Source organism: Corvus moneduloides, chromosome 18 (assembly GCF_009650955.1).
Source record: "Corvus moneduloides isolate bCorMon1 chromosome 18, bCorMon1.pri, whole genome shotgun sequence".
NCBI classification, from domain to species: Eukaryota; Metazoa; Chordata; class Aves; order Passeriformes; family Corvidae; genus Corvus; species Corvus moneduloides.
In genome coordinates, this window is record NC_045493.1 from 6951869 (window position 1) to 6973596 (window position 21728).

Sequence of the window (21728 nt, forward strand, 5' to 3'; positions counted from 1 at the left end):
TTCACATATCTTCTCAAATCCCACTGCTTAAGATTGTAGAGGGGCAAAGGGTAGACAAGAACACCAAGCATCTTTGGCAATGACTCAATCCTTTTTTTCAGCTGAAGAGTTGGTGGGTACTGTGGCTGACATATAAGCTGAACTTTCTCTCCAAACACAAGGACAGAGGGCTCTGGGATATATTCCATAAAACATCATCACCTAAAAACTCTGCATAGATTCACAAGTGTCTCAGTCAAATAAGACATTCCCAGCATCCTTCTGAGTATGTATTTAGTACCAAGAAGTGTCAGGGGATAAAAAATTGTTCCGTTATTATGAAGCTCACACCCCAGCCATGAATATTCTTTATTATTTCTATTCACTAGATTTTTTTCAAACCAAGCCATTTAGAGAAGTCCCTGTCTTCACAACAGAGATGGCAACAGGCATTTTATTAGAATGAAGCTGGAGAAACAGGCAAGTCTACCATGCAGAATATAAACACTCATCCTTCAGACCTGTGTTCAGTTCCTGGCAGTGCCACAGACTTCCTGGGTGAGTCACAAGATAACCCTGCCCTGTCCTTTTGTGTGTATGTGTGGTGGCTCTTGAGTCCAATGTGTCTCTGAGGAATGGAGCCTGCAGAGCCAGCATCTATGTAACATCTGCTTAGATCCATCTATAATCTGCTTAGAGGTCTCTGTCTCATGGGTACCCTGTGCTTTACTACACCTTGTAGTAGTAAGGTAGCCTCAGAGCAGCCCCACTTCACAAGCTGGCAGTGCTCTGTTGAGCACAAGATTACTCATTCCCCATTGAAAGCAGGCAGTGATGAGAGTGAGCAGGAAATGGGCCTTTAGATCAGGGGGTTTCCTTACATTTCTTTTACTACATCCACTAAGCCTGCTTCCCTCACATCTGGCATGTTGGGGCCTTCTAATCCTTAAATCAGCTATAATAGCAGGAATGGAAAAGAAATTGAAATTACAAAGGAGAATATGCTCAGAGGTTCTCCTTTTGTGGGGTAAAAGCAGGGAGAGTGAAGCAGGAACTGACTGATATATTTGCTCTTTCAGGGATGGGTGCAAGTACTGCCTGTTGCTTTTGTTGAAAGCTCTGGGGGCAAAGAGGTTTTTGTCAATGTTTTACAAGTCTCTGGATGATGATTTGAAACTGCAGCAAGAAATGTGATTCCTGGCTTAGCAGACAGGTTCTGCAAGTCAAGCTTTCTGTTTATTTTAATATTTCAGGGATCCTTCAATGTGTGTCACATGGACAAAAAGCAAGGGAGAAACTCCTCCTCTGGCATGACCACAGCCAAAGAATTGTCTTAAAGGTGCTGAGTTCCTGTGAGCCACATACCAACATACACTGTCCACTCCCCAGTCAGACCATCCCAGCAGGGAATTCCTGCTGAGCCAGCTCAGATCCACGTATGCTCAAGCTAAATGATAACCTAAAACTAAAGGACATTCAGCTGATGGGTTCTAATCATCTTCCAAGAGAAGTGAGAGAAAGAAACCAATTTTTCAAGACATTAAAAACTCTGCTGGCACCAGTGGTCCGTAGGATTGTAAGGAAGGGTTCTGTAATGGGGTCTTGGGGTACACAAGGAATTTTCTCCATCTCTAATGCAGGTGTTTTCCTGAATCAACTACATAAATTCTCCAGAGCCAACTGTAAGAATGTAAAAGTTTATAACTTCTAGCTCTTGTGCTTCTGCCTGCTTCTAATGGCTTTACCTCACAATTGCTGTGAGGAGCATGGAGAGTTTTCTCCAGTGACTGAGGCTGCAGTGTGGAGGAGTGTGTTATCCCAGGACATGGGACATATCTGTGGTCAGCCCTTCTTTGCAGCTGATGTTCTCACATGCAGGTTTTCTAGAGACACTCATGAAGGCTGTAACCAGAAGGGCACTACATGGTCAGCTGCATAAGCTAAACTGGCCAAGTTTTTGCTTCCAGATCCTTAAACTGTGTTAGTAGCTAGGGAGGCTTTTGCTAGGGATTCCACCATTTTGGTTATGATTTTTCCATATTTATATTTAAGGGATTAAAATAATCGACAGATGAGCTGCTTCTGAGATTCCTCTGACTTTGAAATTGTTTTCAGAAGGATAAATGCCAACTGGGCATTGGAGAGTGTATTGCTTTCAGAAGTGGTAGAGTCTATTTTCTGAGGAACTAGTTGATTTTTGTAAAGAAAGTTTTCCCCAGATCTACACTAAAGTGGCTTCTTCATTTTATGCAGTTTCCTGCAGAGCTATGTCTGTTTTGCATCTCTTCCTTCCACATCATGCTATCCATTACACTTTATGCTTCATCACTGAATTTTGAGCATATTCCTGTCAAAGTGGAGCTATCTGCTGGGGTAGAGTATATGCTCTTTTTAAACGAAAGGAAAGGATGTGATGGCAAACTATGTGGCATGGCTGATGCCACATGGAATATAAAAGAAAGATAACAAAGTCATGTAATCATTCTCGGAGAAAAAGAGCAAAAAATGAAACACAGACCTCTTAGACAGGAAAGATGAGCCAGAGAAATTATAGACTCCTTCACCTTGGCAAGTACATTTGCTCGGACCATCTCATTTCATCTGTCTGGAGGAGGTTTTACTTTGGGGCTCTAAGCAATAGAAGGTGCTACAGTGATTCTAAAGGGAAGGAAGGTAGATCTGAGTCAAAGGAAGGTAGATCTGAGTCAAAGGAAGCACATGCATTGTCCCCGTCCCCCAACTAAGCCCATTCCTCTATGGCAGTGAGTGATTGAACAGCTTCATGATAAGGACAAAGGGGAGTTGCAATGTTTTGAATAGCGAGCGGAAATGCCTTTAGCCTTGATTAATCTGATTGAGTTCCCAGTTTTGAAGGGAACTGGAGGGCAGACCTGGGAATTCTAGTTAAACAAGGGAGAAAGGAATCCTTGTTCCCAACAGGTAATTAATTTAATTTTACAGGAATGTTGATATTTTGCACCTATAAGTACTCTTTCATAGGCCATAAAAACTTTCCCAGTGCACGGATGGTTTGCTCTTAGAAAAACAAGTAAAAGTGTGATCCATTTGGTTAAAACAAGCCTTCCTCTTGGGGGGTGTTATAGGACAGTAGAATAGAAATCTGTTAAACGCAAAATCCATATTTATTGCAAAGCAATAAAATAACAGAGCTCTTTGTCCAGTGATCTCTTTTTCATTATGTGTCACACTTTCATGTATGAACATCCTTCCTAGAGGGAGCCCATGTCTCCTTTGGGTTTCCAGGTTTAGGGACAGTTTGACATGAATTCTTTAGACATAACAGTGTTTCTCACCTGGCTTTCACAGAGAACTTGAATGGATTGACACAGCACTGAAAAGAAGGGATTCAGCCCTAATTTTTGAACATAGACATGTCTGGGTGAGCTCTGGGTTCCCCATAACTGAGGAGTGTGCAGCTCATCTAAAGCCTGGTGCAGTGAGAGACTGCCCTTTGCGACTATGTCTCCTTGCTGATTTATAAAGGGAAAAAGAGAAGTTAACAGAAATTGCTACTGCAAGCTCCCCTCCACAGGTAAAATGGTAGAGTGGCAGCCAGAAAATCACTAGGAGAGCTGGCACAAAGCAGTCACCCCATGCCCTGACCATTAAGACCATGATAGACACAAATTAAGTCCTGAGAGAGCCTTGAGGTATATTATAGCTTAAACCATTGTCTTGCTCAGCTGTAAATGGACTTAAAACTTGAGAAAAGTCCCAGTAGACACAGCAGCTTGTGAAAGTGAAAATATGAGCCTCCGACATGGGAAGGACGTATTTGCATATGGCTACAGTGCTCAGAGCATTGATGTGTGAGCCAAAGACAGGGCTGATAGGACAAACACCTGACAGAAAACAGCTGGGTGGAAAAAGGACAAATGAGATGATCCCCTCTCATACCATCTTGGCAACAATTCAAGTTCCCAGCATGATCTCAACCCAGACACCTGCCAGAGATGCATGAGCCTCCAGCAACAGTCATTCTGTAGCATCCCCTCTCCTCTGTGTGTGAAAAAAAACCCAATCACCAACCCATGGTCATGGGGTCTCTGGCTCTGGAAATTTAAGTCTTTGCAAGGCAAGAAACAAATCCTCAAATAGTTGATGTCACCTCAGGACGTGGACACTCAGCCAACAAAAACCCAGGCACCTGCAGATAGGTCACAAATCAGGGAATGTTTTTAGGAGAAAAATAGGGCCCAGTCAGGAAACAGGAGTGTTTTTAAGCACTGGAGCAAATGCCAAGTAACTATTCAAACATCTCTTCAGTTGTTTCTACCTGCTGAAAGGACCCCCCCCCCCCCCACCATTTTCTGCACCAGAAAAATATCCAGCAGTGCCAAGTCAGTAGCTAGGAAATTGCAAGAATAATTCCCAAACCAGTTACCAAAGGCCTACATAAAACCTTTTAAGGATGAAAAGTTAGTTATTTCCATTGGCAAAAGGAAGAAGGACATGGTAAGAAGAAATCATTGTGGCAATTTGATCATAAGAATAATTTCTGAAAGATACACTGGAGACTAAACTTGTATAGGGTAATAAATGGTCATTTTTTATCAAGAACACACATATTTTTATCTATGAGAAGGGTAGTTACAGTTATTGAGTTGGGGCAGAGACCAGTAGACAGGATATACAATGTATGGATTGATGCTAGAAACACTGGTGCCTCAAAGTTAACTGCTAATTGCCAGTGTTAGGAAAGACATCTTCCTTTCTATATGAGCTATTCAGTTCTTTATTTTTCAGACCCAGAAAAGGAATCTTGCTTTTCCCTTGATGGGAAACCCTAGTCTGCATCAGGAATAAAATACTCAGTTAGAAAGTAAATGGTCTAATTCATCCTGTCTAAGTAAGTGCTGGCTTTGTGAGTATATTCAGGGTCTGAGTCTTTTTCTTGCTAATGCATTGGGCATTAGTAAACTAAATGTAAAGTATTTCTGTGTTTGCAAATTAAAATGGAAAAGTCCAAATGCACTGAGGAGTCTAGAGCTTAAGACCATTCTCCCTTCCCTCAAAGCCATATATCCCCTCTCACTTTGCTTCTCTGAGCAAGTAAAATCAGAATACAAAAGCAAAACAAAATGAGGGAATAATAGAAAAATCATGTTGAAAACTCCTCTAAAAAGCATGACAGCCAAGTCACTGGACTCTCATCTGCAGCTATTTTGGAAACATCAGAGTGATGGGAACAAGCCAAAAAATTGCATTCACGTGGAACAAGGGAGGAGAAAGATCTGACAGCTCCCCAAAACAAGGAGCAGTTTAGCCTGATGTTGTCCATTGCTTTAACAGAGTCCCCACAAGTTCGTATGGAAAGTGTGAGACCCAGCAAATCATTTGCAGTCTTCAAGTAAGAGTTTTGCACATCAGTTTGTGGAAGAGGCTGCCAAAAATGACACTCTGGCTCTAGGATTTACATACATGTCAAATAATTTATAACACACTCCTGCACAGATTAATAGTCTGTGTGTGAGTGAATGGGTGCCAGGAGAGCAGGTACCACATCTGGTTCTCATGCCAAGGTTCTTCTGATACCACTAGGAAGAATGGAATGGTATTTTGAACAAAACTTGAGTATCCAAATAAGATCAAGAGAGGATATTTAAGGTCAGGGGAGAGTGTGAGCCCACCTATGATACCAGGTCAAGCTCAGGGCTTTGCAGCCAGCCTGGGTTAGATAGCCAAATGAGTCTCCAGACTATGTGAGAACCTGATCAGTCTCTGCATCCTTTGAGGGCCAGCAGTACACAAAAACAGTACAGACACTTTCTGCTCCAGCTGCCCTGGCTTTGCCAATCCAGGGGCTCTGAGCTGCAGGACTGAGACACAGGCTGTCTAGACTGCACGTGCAGGATCACAGGCTCTGATCCAGGAGTTGGATGACAACATTTCAAAGAGGCAGTATTATATTTTCTCTGTTGCTCAATGGCAGCAGCTCTATGTCAGGAGGACCCTTGTGGGGACAGCTGAATTCCTGCAGGAAAGCTGCTGAGCTGCTTTGGGGGATTTCCTGCACTGTGTGGGAGCTCAGCAGGCTGCCCAGAGCCCGGGATCCTGAACCACAGCCCATCCGTCAGCACATCGCCCCATGTGTGATTACAATGGTTTTCACCACCCTCACCCCTCTCCATCATGTGTTTATAATCACCACTATTATTCTAGAGTTAGAGAGCAGAAGCAACCTATGCAAATCAGGGATGCCAGGGTCAGCTCATGAATTGGTTACACCCTTTCCTTCCAAGAAAACCCAAGCCCTTGGAGTGATACTGACAGTACACCATAGGAAATGCAAATGCACTGGAACTAGGAAGAACTAAGTCACTGGTTTTTTCATAGCTTTGTCCTAAGCAGCTGAGTTTTAGATGTAAGAGCATCCTGGGTTGCAGTGAAATAGTTTCAGGAAGTTTTCCTTGGCCTCACACTTCTGTCCCATGAGTCTCACTCAAGAGATACAGGCTGGTCTCCTGCTGCTGCACACACTGGCAGCACACCCACTGTGTCACCTCACTGTGCCTTGGCTTCCCCCATCTATAAACTTCAGTCATAGTAAAAAACTCTTCCACAGGGATAGGCAGGCCCTAAATGCAGTGTAGGCAAAAGTCACCCCAAGGGTAGCACAAGAGTGTTTGTGGTCCTGCTGCTGGTGCAGATAGAGGAAGTTCCTGGGTGATATGTTGACTTACCAGGAAAGGTAGGAGACACTGCTCAGGACACATTAAACACATGCTCCAGTTAATTTATGTGACCTGGCACATTGAAAACTAATAAAACCAGTTTATACTTTCACTTGCACATGATTAATGGCAAAGCTTTCCACCATATATCACAGACCATGCCCTAGCTGGGACAAAAATATACAGATTATAGGAGAAATTAGGAGTTAACAAAACAGCTGTTAACTGAGCTAGAAATACTCTAACACAGTCCCATTGTAAATCAGAAAATCACCCTGTGGCAGGTCTCCCTGGCTCTTTGTTGGGCAGTTCAAAGCCAGAAAAGCAGACAAGAGTAAGAGGGCTCCTCCTAGGTATCAGGCTGGTGCCTGCTCAGTGCCAGATGCTGGCTGGACCCATGGTATGCATGGTATCCATAAGATCCATATTGCTGTCCTCAAAGAGCTTGTGACCACGGCAGGGAAGGACAATGGCACTAAGCTGGTAAATGTATTCACTGGCTCTCCCCTGGTTAGCAGTTCTGTGTGTAACTCTCAGAAGACAATTCATTGGCAGTACTTTTTAGTGTATTTCCAAGGATGGAAAGCTTTCTTTGGAAAAGGAGCTTCCCCTCTCAGCATAGGCAGGATGCAGAGTGCAAAAGTTAAATTAAAAATGTTACTGTAAAGGTCACTCCAGACAGATGTAGGTTTCTAAGAGGGAAGGGGTCAGCGACCTGGAGTCACTCTGGATCAAAACAGCCAGACTTGTGTGAACTCATTCTCACAGCGTTTGTCCTGGCTGACACACCATGCCCATCTCGCTGTGGCCATTCAGCGCAGGCAGCTTAATAAAAGCCTGCCTTCCTGCCCCTTCCCAAAAGGTTTATTTCCTGACCTAGGCAACAGCACTGGGGCAGCAAGAAAAAACACTGGCAAACAGACACATCCTTTGCCTGATTCTCAGAGGGACAGAGGCAGACCTTGCCCAGCAGGATGTGGGGAGCCAGGGCACTGCGACTGGTCACCTACCACCAGCAGAAACAAAACAAAAAAGATGCTTCACAATGATGAAAAATAAAAGAGAGAGTAATGAGGGTATTTAGGTCATTTCCTGATAGGCCATCATAGAGCATGATAACAGGATGGGGTCCACTGTCAGTTCCTGGATGGTTCAGGCTATTTCCCATAACCCCAGTGACTAAATAGTGCCGTGAGGGGAGCCTGAAGCTGTGGTGCATCCTGCTTCCCCATGCAGGCACCTGGTTCATGCAGGAAGTGAGGAACTATCCCAGAGGGGTCAGATGTGCCCTGGGAACCACAAGCCTTTCACTGGCTTTGAAAGAGTAAAAACATCCACTTTTGGGAATATTTACCCTTCAAAATGGCCTGGAGACCCTGGTTCCCACCCACTGCCCTTGCTAGTCAGGGCCTTGGCATGGTGCAGGGAAACAGCACTGAGTCCAACCACAGCTCTGCCAAAGCCTGTCTCTTGCCTCCAGCTGGTGCACCATCCATCCTTAGACAAACCTGTCAATTTGCTCAACTGAGATACCACAGTTTCCTTTTCCAAGTTCCTATAACAAGCCCTTCCCCTGTTCCTGGAAGGCCTTAGCCTCCCTAGAGAGATGCTGCTAAGCCGTCCTGGCACTTGGTCACTGCCCAAGACATGACAGTTCTCAGCAGAGCTATTTTTTTAAAAAAACTAATTTCAGTTGAAGGTAGCAGACATTTTTGCAGAGACTTTATGGTGTCCAAAATTAGAAGTTTTGTTGAGACTCACCAACCAAATTTTTAAAAGGTCTAAAGTTGTGATCTCTTGCTTTTATAATATGATAATGCTTTCCTTTAGTTTTCACATGGAAGCTGTTTTGTGGTATTAACTGAAGGGAATTAGGTGCTATTTCAGTCACACAAAAATGATCTGCTTCGGAAATGAATACATAACTCTTTTGCTTCCAAATTACATAGTTCAATATATTCATGAAAATTCACAAGCAGCTGTACAGCCTCTCACCAGTAACAGAGGCCCCTTACTAGCAGTTCTGACGTGTTAATAGTTGCAGAGATACTAGTAAAAGAGTTAGAGAGTTGTTTTTTAAAGCTGGATTTTGTTATTCTCCTACACGCTGTTATCCTGAGGGGCAGGTACTAGAGGACTAATGAGGTAGTGCTAGTTATGCCATTAGTATTATTCAACACTGTAAGATTGATCTCTTTATGAATTAGCACTTACGTCTGTATGGCACAAGGAATTGCTGAGTACAGACCAAACTTCCCCAGTTGTGGAGGAGTGACAGAAAGGACCCTGGCCTGGGCTGCACTGGAGACCCATCACTTTGCCTCCCCTCTGCTATGAGGCCATTTCTTTCCCAGCCTGTTTAAAACAGATGGGCAGGTCCTTCCAGCAGCCCAGAAGGATGTGGAAGGATGTAATGTGCCCTTCATCCTAGAAGTGCAGCAAACACAACGTGATTGTCCCAGATGGGAATTAGGACTCTTGATGGTGATGATGAGGGGAGAGGAGATGAGTCCTTCCTCCCTAGCTTGTGCCCTACTTACGGCACAGACAAAAACAGTTGGACCAAAGCAGCCTGGTTCTTGGTCAGAAATAGCAAAGAAATTTGAAAAGTCTTTTTGAGACGAGAGAAAGAATAAAAATTTCTTTTTCCCCCCAAACTGAAGTCAGACTATCAGTTACAGATTTTTTTCCATTCCGTTCCATGTGCTATGGACCAGCCACTGTGCAGAGAAGATGCTCCATTAGCCTGACCCCCACCAGCAGCCCTGAGCTTGGCTGTGTTGGAGGCTCTGGCCCTGCAAAAGGATTTCCATCCCTTTGAGAGACAGACATTTTTTGCCTCATATATGATGTAAAATCAGTTTCATAATACAAGTAAAATCTGTCATAATCTCTTCATGCTTGGTGCTTATTTCAGAGCCAGCTGCAGCTGTCACAGCCTAATACTCTCTGCTTAGGGTCCATGTGTGCACAGCTGGCTCCAGCCTGAGCACCTGCCCTCGGCCCTCAGAAGTGAGCTGGGATCCCCCTGTTGGGTCTGGGCTCTGGTACTTGGCTGCTGGTTTTCTTTTGAAACCCCCCATGAAAAACTTGCCAAGGGGAGGGTGCCCTGTCCGGGGACAGCCTGGTTGGATTATTTGGGCTTAGAGAGCAAAGTGTCAGGTTTGTGTTTAATGAATATCTCCATCAATCATCCTGGCTGCCCATGGAATAATTACCTTGCAGAGCCACAGTGGCAGGTAAAGCCCTTGGCTCAGGACACAGAGCAGGCTTTATTAGAAGCCCTGCTGTTATACTCACTGTTATTATAATTTGTCTTCAATTACATTCATGCTTGGTGCTTTGCAATAGATGGCTGTTTATTCCTTTTTGGGGCTGTTTCAGCAGGTACCTTATACTCCTGTGGTGTTGCAGGCCAGGGATGCTCACCCCAACGTTTGAGGCATACAAACCAAATTTGCCAGAGGTATAAGTTGTCTCCCCAGATGCTGCTGTATTTGGTGAAATGCAAACCAAAAGCACTTCATTTGGGTCCTGACTCAACTGCACTGACTTGGAGTCTTTCATACTCACATATTCACACAAGGCTATAACGAGCTCGGAGAGACTCCCAAGAGCTGCAAGGGGGACAGTCCAGGCTAATTTTGTAAAGCTAGTGGTTAAACTACACCAAACTCCTTCCCTCTGTAAGCTCCAGTGCCTGCAGTCATCTCAGCAATGAATTTGGCCCCTTTCACCTCTGCCCTTGCTGGCCTTTATCCCTAAACAACAGTGGGATGAAATGCCCAAGCTATGGGCTTTAAAGGACTTTACAAGTTCAATTTACAAGCTCCATAAAATTACAAATTCTCCCTCCCCACTGCAGAAGTACCTTGTAAAACATGTCCTGTATTGTTTCAGTTTGACACGTCAGGCTGCAAAAGCAAAGGAGCATCAAGTGGAGAGAGTGCATCTGGTACCGAGCAGAGTCTCTGGCTGGGAGATGAGAAAACAAGAGCTGGACATGGTCAACAGCAAATAAAAATAATTCCCTGCCTCTGCCTTGTGCTATGGGAAAGCCCAAGGGCTCATCCCACCCTCTGCTTCTCCTCTCTTATTGAGCAATTAATTGCAACATACAGTTTGTTCAGTTTGCTTGAGGGTGTGACCTCCATAAGCATCTCTGCACATGCTTATAACCTAACCTAGCCCCAGCATCCAGGGCTGCACCTGGAACCATGTGCCTTGTTCCTTAGCTAAGCATCTGGCACTCAAAAAAACTGCAATGACCCTCCACAGCAAATGCCTGGCACTAACCTGACACCAGGGCAGTAATCCACAAAGCCTCTTGCCCCATCTCAGGTAGCTCCTGCTGCTGGTTATATGCCAGAGGTCTGCCGAGGTCATGTACTTCATCTTTCGTGTTTCAGTTCAGTTTCTGAATAGCATCAGAAAATGAGCAGAAGCTTCAACAGTCGCACACAAAAACCCGTTTCATATCCTACACACATCTACACCCAGAATTATTTGGTGTCAGACTGAGCACAATGAGTCATAACTCACCTTTCACTGCGGCTGGGAAAAATACTCTGGAATTGTTGCCAGTGTCAGCGCCACTGCTGATATTTTTAATGCTAAGGGAAAGTGTTAGTCGAAGAAGAAAGCAAATAAGGTCCTCCCAACATCAGCTGAAAGACTGCCAGAAAAGGATGGAAAGAAAAATTCTGGGTTCTGCTGATGGCCTGTGCCAGTCCATCCCATCCAGAAAAACACTCAAGGACCTGTCAGGATGGCTGGGGTGTGCTAGCACACAGTGCCAGTCAGTCAGGGCTGGCAGGGATAAGCATGGAGGCATTGTGCCACCTGCAACAACGACAGAAGTCAGGCAGCTGAGGCATCTCTGGAGAGAAAAGCCTGAGGGAGCAAACACAGCCCCTGGAAAAAGCTGTGGTTCAATTTATTCAAATGCACTCTTGAGTGATGTACGAATGGGAGCCTGTCACTGGGCAGTTTTAAAGATGTCTCTTAAAATACACTTGTTCCCAGAAACGATGACAGGTAACACAACCTGAGAAGAAAAAGAGAGAGAAAAAGCTTTGCCAACACAGATGGTCAGCAGATGTCCCCCAGCCCTGTTGTGCCCAGTGCTGTGGCCCCTGTGGCTCTTCCTGAGGGTGTCAAGCTTAGCTGTCCTAAATCTGAGGTCTTGCGTCAGGGCTACAGAGACTTGCAGAGCCCCCTTTTACTCCAGCTGAGCTCTTGAGGTCTAATGGGATCGCTGTGGCAACAGCTTCATGCAACAGTACTGAGCTCTCACAGGCACCAGTCCATTTCAGGCTGTATAGGAAAGCAAAAACCTTTCAGAAACCCAGATATCCTATATGCAGTAATGACAAGATTTTATTCTTCCCCCCTTAGGGTGCAGGATGTTTATGGGAGTTTTTTTGCAAGTTTTCTCTTTTCAATACAAAACTCAGCTGGCTCAGAGCAGGGACTTGTGGTGGAAAGGAGAACAGGGAAGGGCTCAGGGTCTGTATTGTGTTTCTAAGGCTGGATACTGTGAAGGGCTAGGGAGTGTGGGAAGGGGTGTCAGGGCTTAGATTCAAGCCCAGCTATATGCCACCCCACAGCCACTTTAGCGTTTTGCAGAAGAACGTCAGGTTTTCCAAAGTGCTCAACGCTCAGCCTCCTCAGCACATACTTGCCCTGCAGCTTCTTGGCTCCAACAGCTCCTATCATCCTCTGCCTCCTTCCTTCCCCAGAAAACCTCTTTCTGCTGGATTCTAGCTGACCACAGGCTCTGAGATGAATTTCATCCCAAGCAGAGGCAGCATGTGCCTCCAGCAGGGCAGGCACCTTCAGGGCTGCATCCCACAAAGCTGCATCCAACAGTCCTGCTCCAGCCTGGTTGTGTGTGGGCAGGCATGGGTGGTTCCCTGATGGCTACTGGCCTTTTTGACTGACTTCTTAAATCTGCCATGGCAATGCCAATGTAGCTGCAGCAGTTTTTAGATGTTCAAGAGGACAAAATTGATACATGATTCCTCTACTCACCCTTCTGCTAACTTTGGATGCAAACTGTGTACAAACAGCTGTTGTAACATCCCTGAGGTGCAAAGGAAAATACTCAGCTACAGAGGAAAAGATCTTAGCATGGACTATGTCCAGGAATTTCATTAACAGAGCCAGGAGCTTATTCAGATGTTTCCCTTCTAGGCTCTGGGTTAGCCGGGTCTGTGGAGATGAGAGGGTTTATCATTTGTAACAGCTGTGACTGGAGTGGGCTGCAGGATGGCCCGGCATGGAGGGCTGCCCTGAGGGAGGGTGGCCATCAGGGAGGACAGCCATTGCCATCGGAGGTCCAGCCCCGCTGTACGGACTCCCATGGCAGCAGCAGCCACACTGTCCGGGTGATTGCTCCTTGGCCAAGCCCCACAGGCTGCAGATGCATCTCTGCTCCCACCACCAAACCCTGGGGCAGGAGCAAGTGTGGCCCATGGTCCCCAGAGTGTCACCAGGAGTTCTGTGACCAGGTCTGCTGGCAGCAAAACTGGGCTGGCCGTGCTGTGCTGCACCAAGACACAGCCCCTTGGCCATCAGCTGTGCTGCACAGACATGGACTGTGCCTGCCCACGTGCTCCCAACACCAAAACTCTGGGGAAGGTTTTCTCTTCGAGGAGGATAGAGCAGTGCAGAGACAATGTAATCTGTGGCCATCAGCACCACCTCTGCCCAGCTGATCCCTCGCTGCCTCCACTGCCAGGGCTGGAGGGGCCGTGCACTGATCCCGCTCACAGCTGGTGACTGGGTGCTGGTACCCAGCCTGCTGCTTCCCTCCTCCCAGCGCACAGCACACTCACTCCTCAGGCTGCCACACCATAAAGGTGTCATTCCTCTTGTATTTAAAATGTAAACCCTCTTGTTTTCTTGTCCCTTTATTTGATGAGTTTTCCGCTCTCCTTGCCTCACTGCCTTCTCCTTCCATCAGCAGGATTGGCACGAGGAGCTGGTTTCTCTCCCTGGAGAAAACTGTTGCTCACCCACACAACAGGGGGAAAAAATAGCTTGTGAAAAAAAGGCAATCAGATCACTCAAGCTAAAGTTAATTTCTTTTAGAGTCCCCCCATTCTGGAAGCAGTTTCCTGCTCTCCTAATTGGTATTTCTGAAGGGGAGAGAAAGAGATCCCTGTTCCAGGGGTATTAAGCCCTTTAAAGATGCTTTAGCTAACAAAGCAAAGATTAGAGAACATGGATCAGATGTTTTTCCTATCAAAGCCTTTTCTTTCTTTCCTTTTTTTTCCCCTACTGTGGATGTTTTGAGTCTCCTCTGGGCCGGGCTTCATTAAGGCTGTTAACTTCGTAGTGCTGATGTCTCTTTGCCCAGCTCACAGTTTGGGTGGCCTGAACTAAAATCTCCCAAAGGGCTTATTACAGGTGGTAGGCAGACAGAGCTGGAGCCTGGGCCACACCACATATTCCTGAGAGAAATGTGTTTCCCTGACCAAAAAAGCACAATATTATATTCTTAAAACATTCCAGCCCCGTCTGGGTGTTCTCTGCATGCATTCCTGTACGTGGGATTATTATTGTAGAGAATTTATAAAGTCATTCATTTCTCTGGAAGTGTATGACACGGGTTTTGGTTGAATGGGCCCAGTGCAAACTTAGAGCCATGTGGTGCTATAAAAACACAACAGTAAATAAATCAGCAGGGAGAATTTACACTTCAGCCTTCTGATTGTTTTTACATTCAGAGGCTCAGACTCAGAGCCAGAGTGTAAAATAAATACCTGTAGCAGCGAAAATGCAGCGTCACACTGGCCTGCTAGCAGTCACATCAGCATAGCCAAGATATGTGCAAAGCAAGAGTGTTTACAGTGAGCTTGTGGTGACCTTTTTTTTCCTTTGGCTGCTTCCTATTTTTCTTGGTGATACCTCAGATCTTTATTATGGTATTGTCAGTCCTAGTGCTCCTGTGAGTGAAGGTTGCATCAGGCCATCAAGGGTTTGAGTACTTGATTTTTTTTTCCTGTGGGTTATTTTTATCATTGCTCTTAAAAGAAAATAAAGAAATAACTCCAGGCTGAAATGTGCCTGCTCCTGGGTGTTACCAGGATGAAACCATGCTTTTCCTCTATGGAAAACAGGAATGAAAGGAGACAGGAGATGGACATCTGGGTTCTGTGCTTTCATGGTCCTGCCACAGGGCAGGGAGCTCAAGGGGGAAAAGCCAAGTCCTAGGAAGAGCCAAGTCCCAGGAAGGAGCCACGTGGGTTGAGGCCTCTCTCAAACCTGCCTTTGGTGGGAGCCAAAAGGGGATCTCCTCACCACACTGACAAGGTGACCCTGCAATTTAGCACTCCTCAGCTGGAGGAATTTCTGTTGCACTGTCTCTGCATAATGTGAGAATGTCACTCAGCTGCAATTTCACCCGTGAAGAGACAAAGGGTGAAATCATCTTTGATGACATCAAACTGTGTTCGGAAAACCAAAGCTATTCTGAGATGGGTGGAACTTTCCTATCCTGAAGTAGACCTTTCTGGGCACAAAAATGGATCACAATCCTGTGAGTCTGTAAAACAGCCTCTGCATTAACCTTCTCCCTGGGAGCCCCTCTGCATACCCCAGGTTGCTCCGGTTGAGTTCTCCTCTGCTGACCATTGCACAAAGGCAGATTTTTGCTTTATTGCCAGAAAAGCACTGGGGTTATTTACCACCTCAGAGCTGGAGACTTTGCCAGTTCTGATGGACCATTTCTCATCAGCAATTAGCCTCTGTCTCGCCATCGATGTCTCCTCCAGGACCGATCTGTAAGAATGCCTGATTTTACCTGTCAGGCTCAAATCACTTCTTCCCACACAAAACAGATGCAAGGGATGTGTGCCAGTGTGGAGGTGACTCTAGGTGACTTGTGGCAGATCAAGTCACAGTGCTTTTGTAACCCTCTGGCTGCCTCTGTCCCACAGCAAGGGGCTCTGGGGTAGCCCCCTGGGGACAGTAGCAGTGGCTCTGCTGAGCTTTCTTGCTCCAAGAGCCCACTGTACTTTTTGCACACTAGACAAAATACTGCTGCTGGTAAAGGTATCTGAGAGTGTAAGAGAATGTGGAATTTGGCTCAGTTTAAGGAATATATTACTGGCACTTGGATTTTCCATATTTTCTTAGTAAAACAAATCTCTGGTCTAATAAAAGGATGAGAATTCAGATAAGTGGCTCCATGCCCCTGGTAAAAAGAGCTGGTTGCACGTGTGCATCCCTTGACTGCAATGCAAGGCTGAATGGGTAACCTGTTCAGGCAGGTTAAGATCTTGACATCTCTATTTTGATGGCTGAGATCAAATTTAAGTCTGCAATTCAAAAGCACACACAAAATCATAAACCCAAACTGTGTCTGCAAAAGAGCTTGTCCCCACCATCATGCCAATATTGTGGCTTTTAGTCTTTCTGAAGGTATAGAAACTCTGAAAACTGCAAGCACATCAATCTCAATGAATGCATTATACAAGCCAGATTCCTGTTATCTTTAATAAGGGATTATTTTTGTTAGCCAGGCAGTAGAGTTATCGGATAGAAAAATGGAAGTATTTTCCTCTGGTGGGTCCCAGAACGCCACCCTCCAGGAACAGCTCCCCCCTCTTCCAAGCCCCATCCCCAAGATCGTCCTCCGCTGTGCATACACTTTTCATGGGTGAGGAAGATTTTGTTGAGTTTTTGGGTAATGGATCCTCTATGCTCACTTGCTCTCTGTTTGGATTGTGAAACAGCCTTTCTAGCAAAGCAGTATTCAGTGGTGGTCTCCAGGAAAAGGCATTTCTTGCATTAAAAACAATAAAAGGCCCAATGTTTTACAGACAGATGTCCATCAACAGCTGGCTCTGGAGTGGGAAGAGAACACCGGATCTTCTCCATCGTCACAGTGTTGGGGCTCTGCATATCCACTTGTTTATTTAACAAGCTACATTATTAAACTGGACCTTGGGTTCTGAGTGGAAGCTCAACCCCCTGGAAAGCCACACAGACGCTTTGATCGGTTATAAAGACCTACTTGAGAGACTCTGCACTTCACCAGTGATGCAGGGAAGGAAAAGGGCCAAGTCTGTATTTCACCCGCTTTTCCTAAGCTGGGCCATTGACTCAGCTTGTCTTTGCCTCAGATGTCTTTGGACTTGGTCTCATTTGCAGACTTAGCCATGTCAGAATCATGTCACGGGTGCAGCGTGCTCTGCGTAGCATGGGCACCCAGACCCGTGTCACTGTCCCAAATCAAGCACTTCAGGCAGTGCTTCGGGCAACGATGGCCCCTTACCCAGCCTCACAAATCCCACTCGCGCTTGGCTTTGAGCCTTTCTCTATCCCTCCAATCTCTCACCAGCCAGGCACTGGTTCAAGCTGTACCAAAACCCAGAAAGGCTCCTGGGGCTCCCAGTGTGCAGGTGAGCCTTTGGCGGCACTGGCTCCTGCCACTGGGTACCTGGGCTTGGACAGCCGTGTGCCACAGATACGTCAGTCCTCAGCAGCTGCCCCCTAACTTTGTCACAGCAGCTGTTTCTCAGGACATGACAACAGTTCCAGCTAGGAAGGGAACATTTTATCCAGCTAAGACTGGCCAGCAGTTTAAATGGGGAAGTATAATTACCCACACTTCAGTTTGGCCTTCAAATGGAATCTGATGTCTCTGTGGTGAGTACCCACCATGCCTGTTGGAGGCAGTGCAAACACTTGAGATGAAGAGTCATGTGTCCAAAGATGCCTTGATAATTCCAGGCAGAAGTTAAACCAAGACTTTCAGAAACACACTGAAAATCTGTCATTATCCCACATTGTACCTATTCTCCCATCATCTGCAGGGAGGGTCTCGTGGGGAAAGCACTGTGGGGGCTGTGGTGGAACCTGTCCTGGAACAGTTTCACCTCACATAAAACCAGCATGAGACCCCTTATTTGGGGCCCCAAATTACTCCCACAAAGTCTTGTTCTCTTCAGCCACAGCCAGCATTGCTTTCATTTGGTCATTGTCCCCTGGATTTTCTTTAATTAAAAAACTCTCTAAGTAAAGCTGGAGTCAGCTGAGCAGCTCTTTGCCATGCCCTCCCTGCCAAAGCCCTGCTTGCAGGGACACAGTGCATCGCTCTGGGGGCAAGGCAGGGTCTGCCCTCCAAAACTACTAAGCTTTTCCTACTGGATACGACAGTAAAATCAGAGCCCTTCCCTGGTGCTCTCTACATGGTGGAGGTCAAATTTATCTGGGTCAGCCCCCCACAGACGCTGTGAATACCTGCCGGATGCCTGCTGAACTCGCTAAGCCAGAAACCTGCTCTCAGTGACAGAAGCACCTAGCCCAGCCTGCCGCCCTTGCCAGGGCAGGCTGTTCTCCCTGGAATCTGACACTTTGATGTGATAGCATCAGTTTGGCCACCTGCTAAAGCTCTGCTCTCTCCACAAATTAGACAAGTCAGGCTGCTGCCTAGGCTGCCACAGGGACCCAGAGGTGCTTTGTGGCAACCTTGGACCTTGGACAAAAGATTTTGCAAGGACTCCAATTTTCAGTAAAGGCACCCAAAGCTGGTTCAGGTGCCATGCCAAAGGGGAGGTTTGCACAAGCCTTTGGACTCAGAGTAACCATAGAGAAAACCTGTCACGTGCCAAAATCTCCTCACTTTGCAGCAAGAGAGAGCTGCACTAAGAGCTGAGCATGTTTTCCTGCCTCTACTCCTCTATAGAGCTTTTGCCTCTTCTGGCACAGCACAGTGCTTCTCCTCATAGCAGACAAAACTCTTGCAGGTTCATCAGAGCATGAAATAAGGTAGAAATTTCTAAACCTGGCATTGAAAAAGAAGTGCTCTCAGCTCACGAACACCAAGAAGTTTCTGTGGATTATTTTGCAACTGCTGCATACTCTAATTGTTTCAAAGAGGTCTTACATTTAATTTTTTTATACTTAGCCAATTTATTCTTTGCCCATGTTTTCAAGAAGTCTAAAATCACTACAGCAAAACCCAGCCATTGGACCAAAAATGTGATTCCCAAAGCTGTTATGTAGTCCTAGGTATTTTGGATTCTAGTCCTGACACAAGTAACAAAAACAAACACTTGGAACACATATGTAATTTTAACTAGAAGCCAATCTAAGTTTTAGGAGCATACACATTATTTATACTTGACTAACTTGTGTTTCAGTGAAACCTAAAACTTTCTGTTGCATGTTCACTAAGGCTGTCATTTCAGGTTGGCCACAAAATGCTCTGCTAAAGAAAGCAAATGGAAAATAGTAAATTCAGACTCTGATGGTGCACCAAGGCAGAATAATTCAGCATTGCATACAAAGATTGAGCCCGAAGTTAATCCTATTGCTGAAGGAATGGCTGCTGTACTGGAAAGGTTGCACAAGACAATTCACTTTATTGGATTAGCATTGTGTGTGAAGAGCCACCAGCAAGTCCCATTCTTGGGAGTTTCCATTATTCAGCTCCAGACCTGCACTGCACTTCCTTACAGTCCTATATTTCTCTTTCTGTAGTTTTATTCTTGATGAATAACCCTCAGAATATATTTGGTCTGTTGAGAGCAGGCACTTGGTGCTGTTTCACCCCTCACAGGTTCTTTCTGCTGGCAGCAGGGACTTGGAGAGCTGCTCAGAGTGACAGGACTGTTCCCAGGACATGCTGCAGCATGGAGCGGGACAGCCTTGAGGGCAAAGGAACTTCCCCATAGCAAAAGGCTGAGAATGGACATGGAATCTGGCACCATCAACATACACCTTCCCTCCCATCAGCTGAGCTGCTTTTCACACTCCTACCTGCACCTGGAGTTAATGCACTTCAGCTGGACATGGGAGAAATGCAGCTTCTTGCCTGATGTCTCCAGAACAGATGTAACAGCATAAATCCCACCAAGATTCAGGGAGAAATGCACTCTTGGTGCATTTTCAAGAGAGTGCAGGCATTTTGGCGGCCTGCATCACATCTGCAGAAGTGTGTAAGGGTTCCTATTAAATGCAGATAGTGCCTGGTAAAACTAATAAACCAGTCAGCAGGTCTCTCTCTCCATCACCAGCCGGTGTCTGGATACCTTCAGATGGCAAACCTGTGAGTACTCAGCAAACATGCACTTAAATACTTTCTCACCTTTGAAAATGGGGCTCCACCTTCTAAATCACCATGGTCCTGTTAGGACATAACCCACTGTGTCTCATAAGCAGAGCCCCTGCATGAAAATCAGTGCAGCTTCACTGAATCCTGACAACATCAGCACCTCCATCAGCTGTCCCACATCACAAGCGAATTAATTATCATCACTTCTGCTGTAAAGTATTTAATGTCACAGCAAGACACATGGATCTATGTGAGTTTGTCATTGCATGCTCTCTACACACTGTTTTCTTTCCTGTTTCTGTACCTCTAAGGAACTCCACCTGAGAGAGCCCTGTGGTGCCCATCCCTGCTGGGAGATGGGTTTGTGGCTTTCCCCAGAGGCTGAACCAGTAGTTGGGAAATAGCTTGGGCTTGGCCTCCCGACAGACTCACATTTCCGTCAGCAGATCCAGGCTGCTGTGGACTCCTTGAAGCTTCAGGCAGAATTTCCCTCTGCTGCTCAGCTCTCACATAGCAGAGTGATACCACACAGGGGTGCTAAAACTTCTTCTATAAAACATATTCTTCCAAATCCCATTGTTGAGCTATGGGAACCTGCCCTTGTGTCTGGAGGGCAGAGCTGGCAAAGCCATTCTTGGGAGGCTCTCTCTGACCACCCAGGGGCCTGCCTTAGCTCCTGAGCTGCAAAATTATCTGATGCCTCTTAGACCACAACAGTAGAAATAAGATGATTAGTGGAGAGGAGTGGGGTGAAGCAGGCTTAAAAGGGATGGAAGGAAATTTTCTGTTTACAGAGAGATAGGATTTTTTTTTAAAGAAATGCACTCTGTCCCCAACTTGCTTTTCTCGTGAAGCCATGGTTATTCGATGGGTTTGAGATCTGTTTTGGATAAAAGAAAATGTAAGTCCATCAAACCACTTGTGAATAAAGCAGGTCTTGTGCAGTTGTTTCAGAGGACAGGCTTAAGCCAGACAGAGGATTTACCTATCCTCGAGCACTAATAATCAAACAAGTGCTGTCTGGTTGTGAATAAGCCAGTTTACAGGATTGAATATACAATATACAGAATTAATTTCACCACATTATGGCTCAGGTATTTTTTACCTGGATCCCTTACTGTGTAGGGCTGTATACTTCATTACCTTAAAGCGTGAATTCACCTCCTTGTGGATGTCACCAACTGGGGAACTGTGTCACCCACTGTGATGCTTGTGCTTGTGCTTGCAAAAGGACCAACGTGTTTTTCCAGCAGCAAGGAGTGACATCTTGACCACTCCAGCCCCAGGGTCCCAGCCTCTGGCTTTGCTGGGAGATGGGCTGGCCCTGGAGGCCATTTGGCAGCTGACCGCTGCCCAAGCAGTAACTCCAGCCCTGGCAATGGCTACAATCATAGACAAATAGTAATAAATAAGCAGAAAAGCACTGTGGCTTGACAAGCCTTGGGCATCCCCAGGGATTTGTAATGGGATATGGAGGTTTTCACCTCCTGGTCTCTGGTTCACATTTCAAATCCAGCCCTGCTTCGAAGTGACCAAAGGTCATTGCCAGGCTCAGTCGCCCGTGCGAAGACATAAATGGCCTCATTTCTCTAATTCCTCAAGCAAGGCTGGCGGGAAGACTGGATTTGTTTGGTTTTATGATCCTGATGGAACAGCCCAACAGCAAGGCTATCTGCATTCCTCTCCGTTCAGTCCCCATCCTGGCTGTGTGTGGAGCCTGTGTGGGGTGCCAGTGCGTGGCACTGCACCTCACCCCAGCCCATGATGTACAGAGGGTCTGGCCTTGCTCTGACTGAATCCTGCAACTCATTTTGATTTTTCCATCTATAAAGCTAAACAAAAGTGTGCATTCTCTTGTACCAGGCCTGGTAGATTTGCACAGATTTCTGCAAGTGTGAAACTCCACTATGTAAGCACAGATCCTCAGCCCTGTAACTGGAGTTTGGTCTTGGTCTCTGCAGCCCAGATGCCTGGAAGGGCAGCAA

General features: G+C 46.0%; 1 long non-coding RNA gene across 1 annotated transcript; it reads left to right on the plus strand.

The window, feature by feature from the left end:
• Nucleotides 1-374: 374 nt before the first annotated feature.
• LOC116453066 lies at nucleotides 375-3160 on the plus strand. The gene is made up of 2 exons (XR_004243669.1): nucleotides 375-537; nucleotides 1233-3160. It is a non-coding gene; the product is annotated as an uncharacterized LOC116453066 (long non-coding RNA).
• Nucleotides 3161-21728: the final 18568 nt, after the last annotated feature.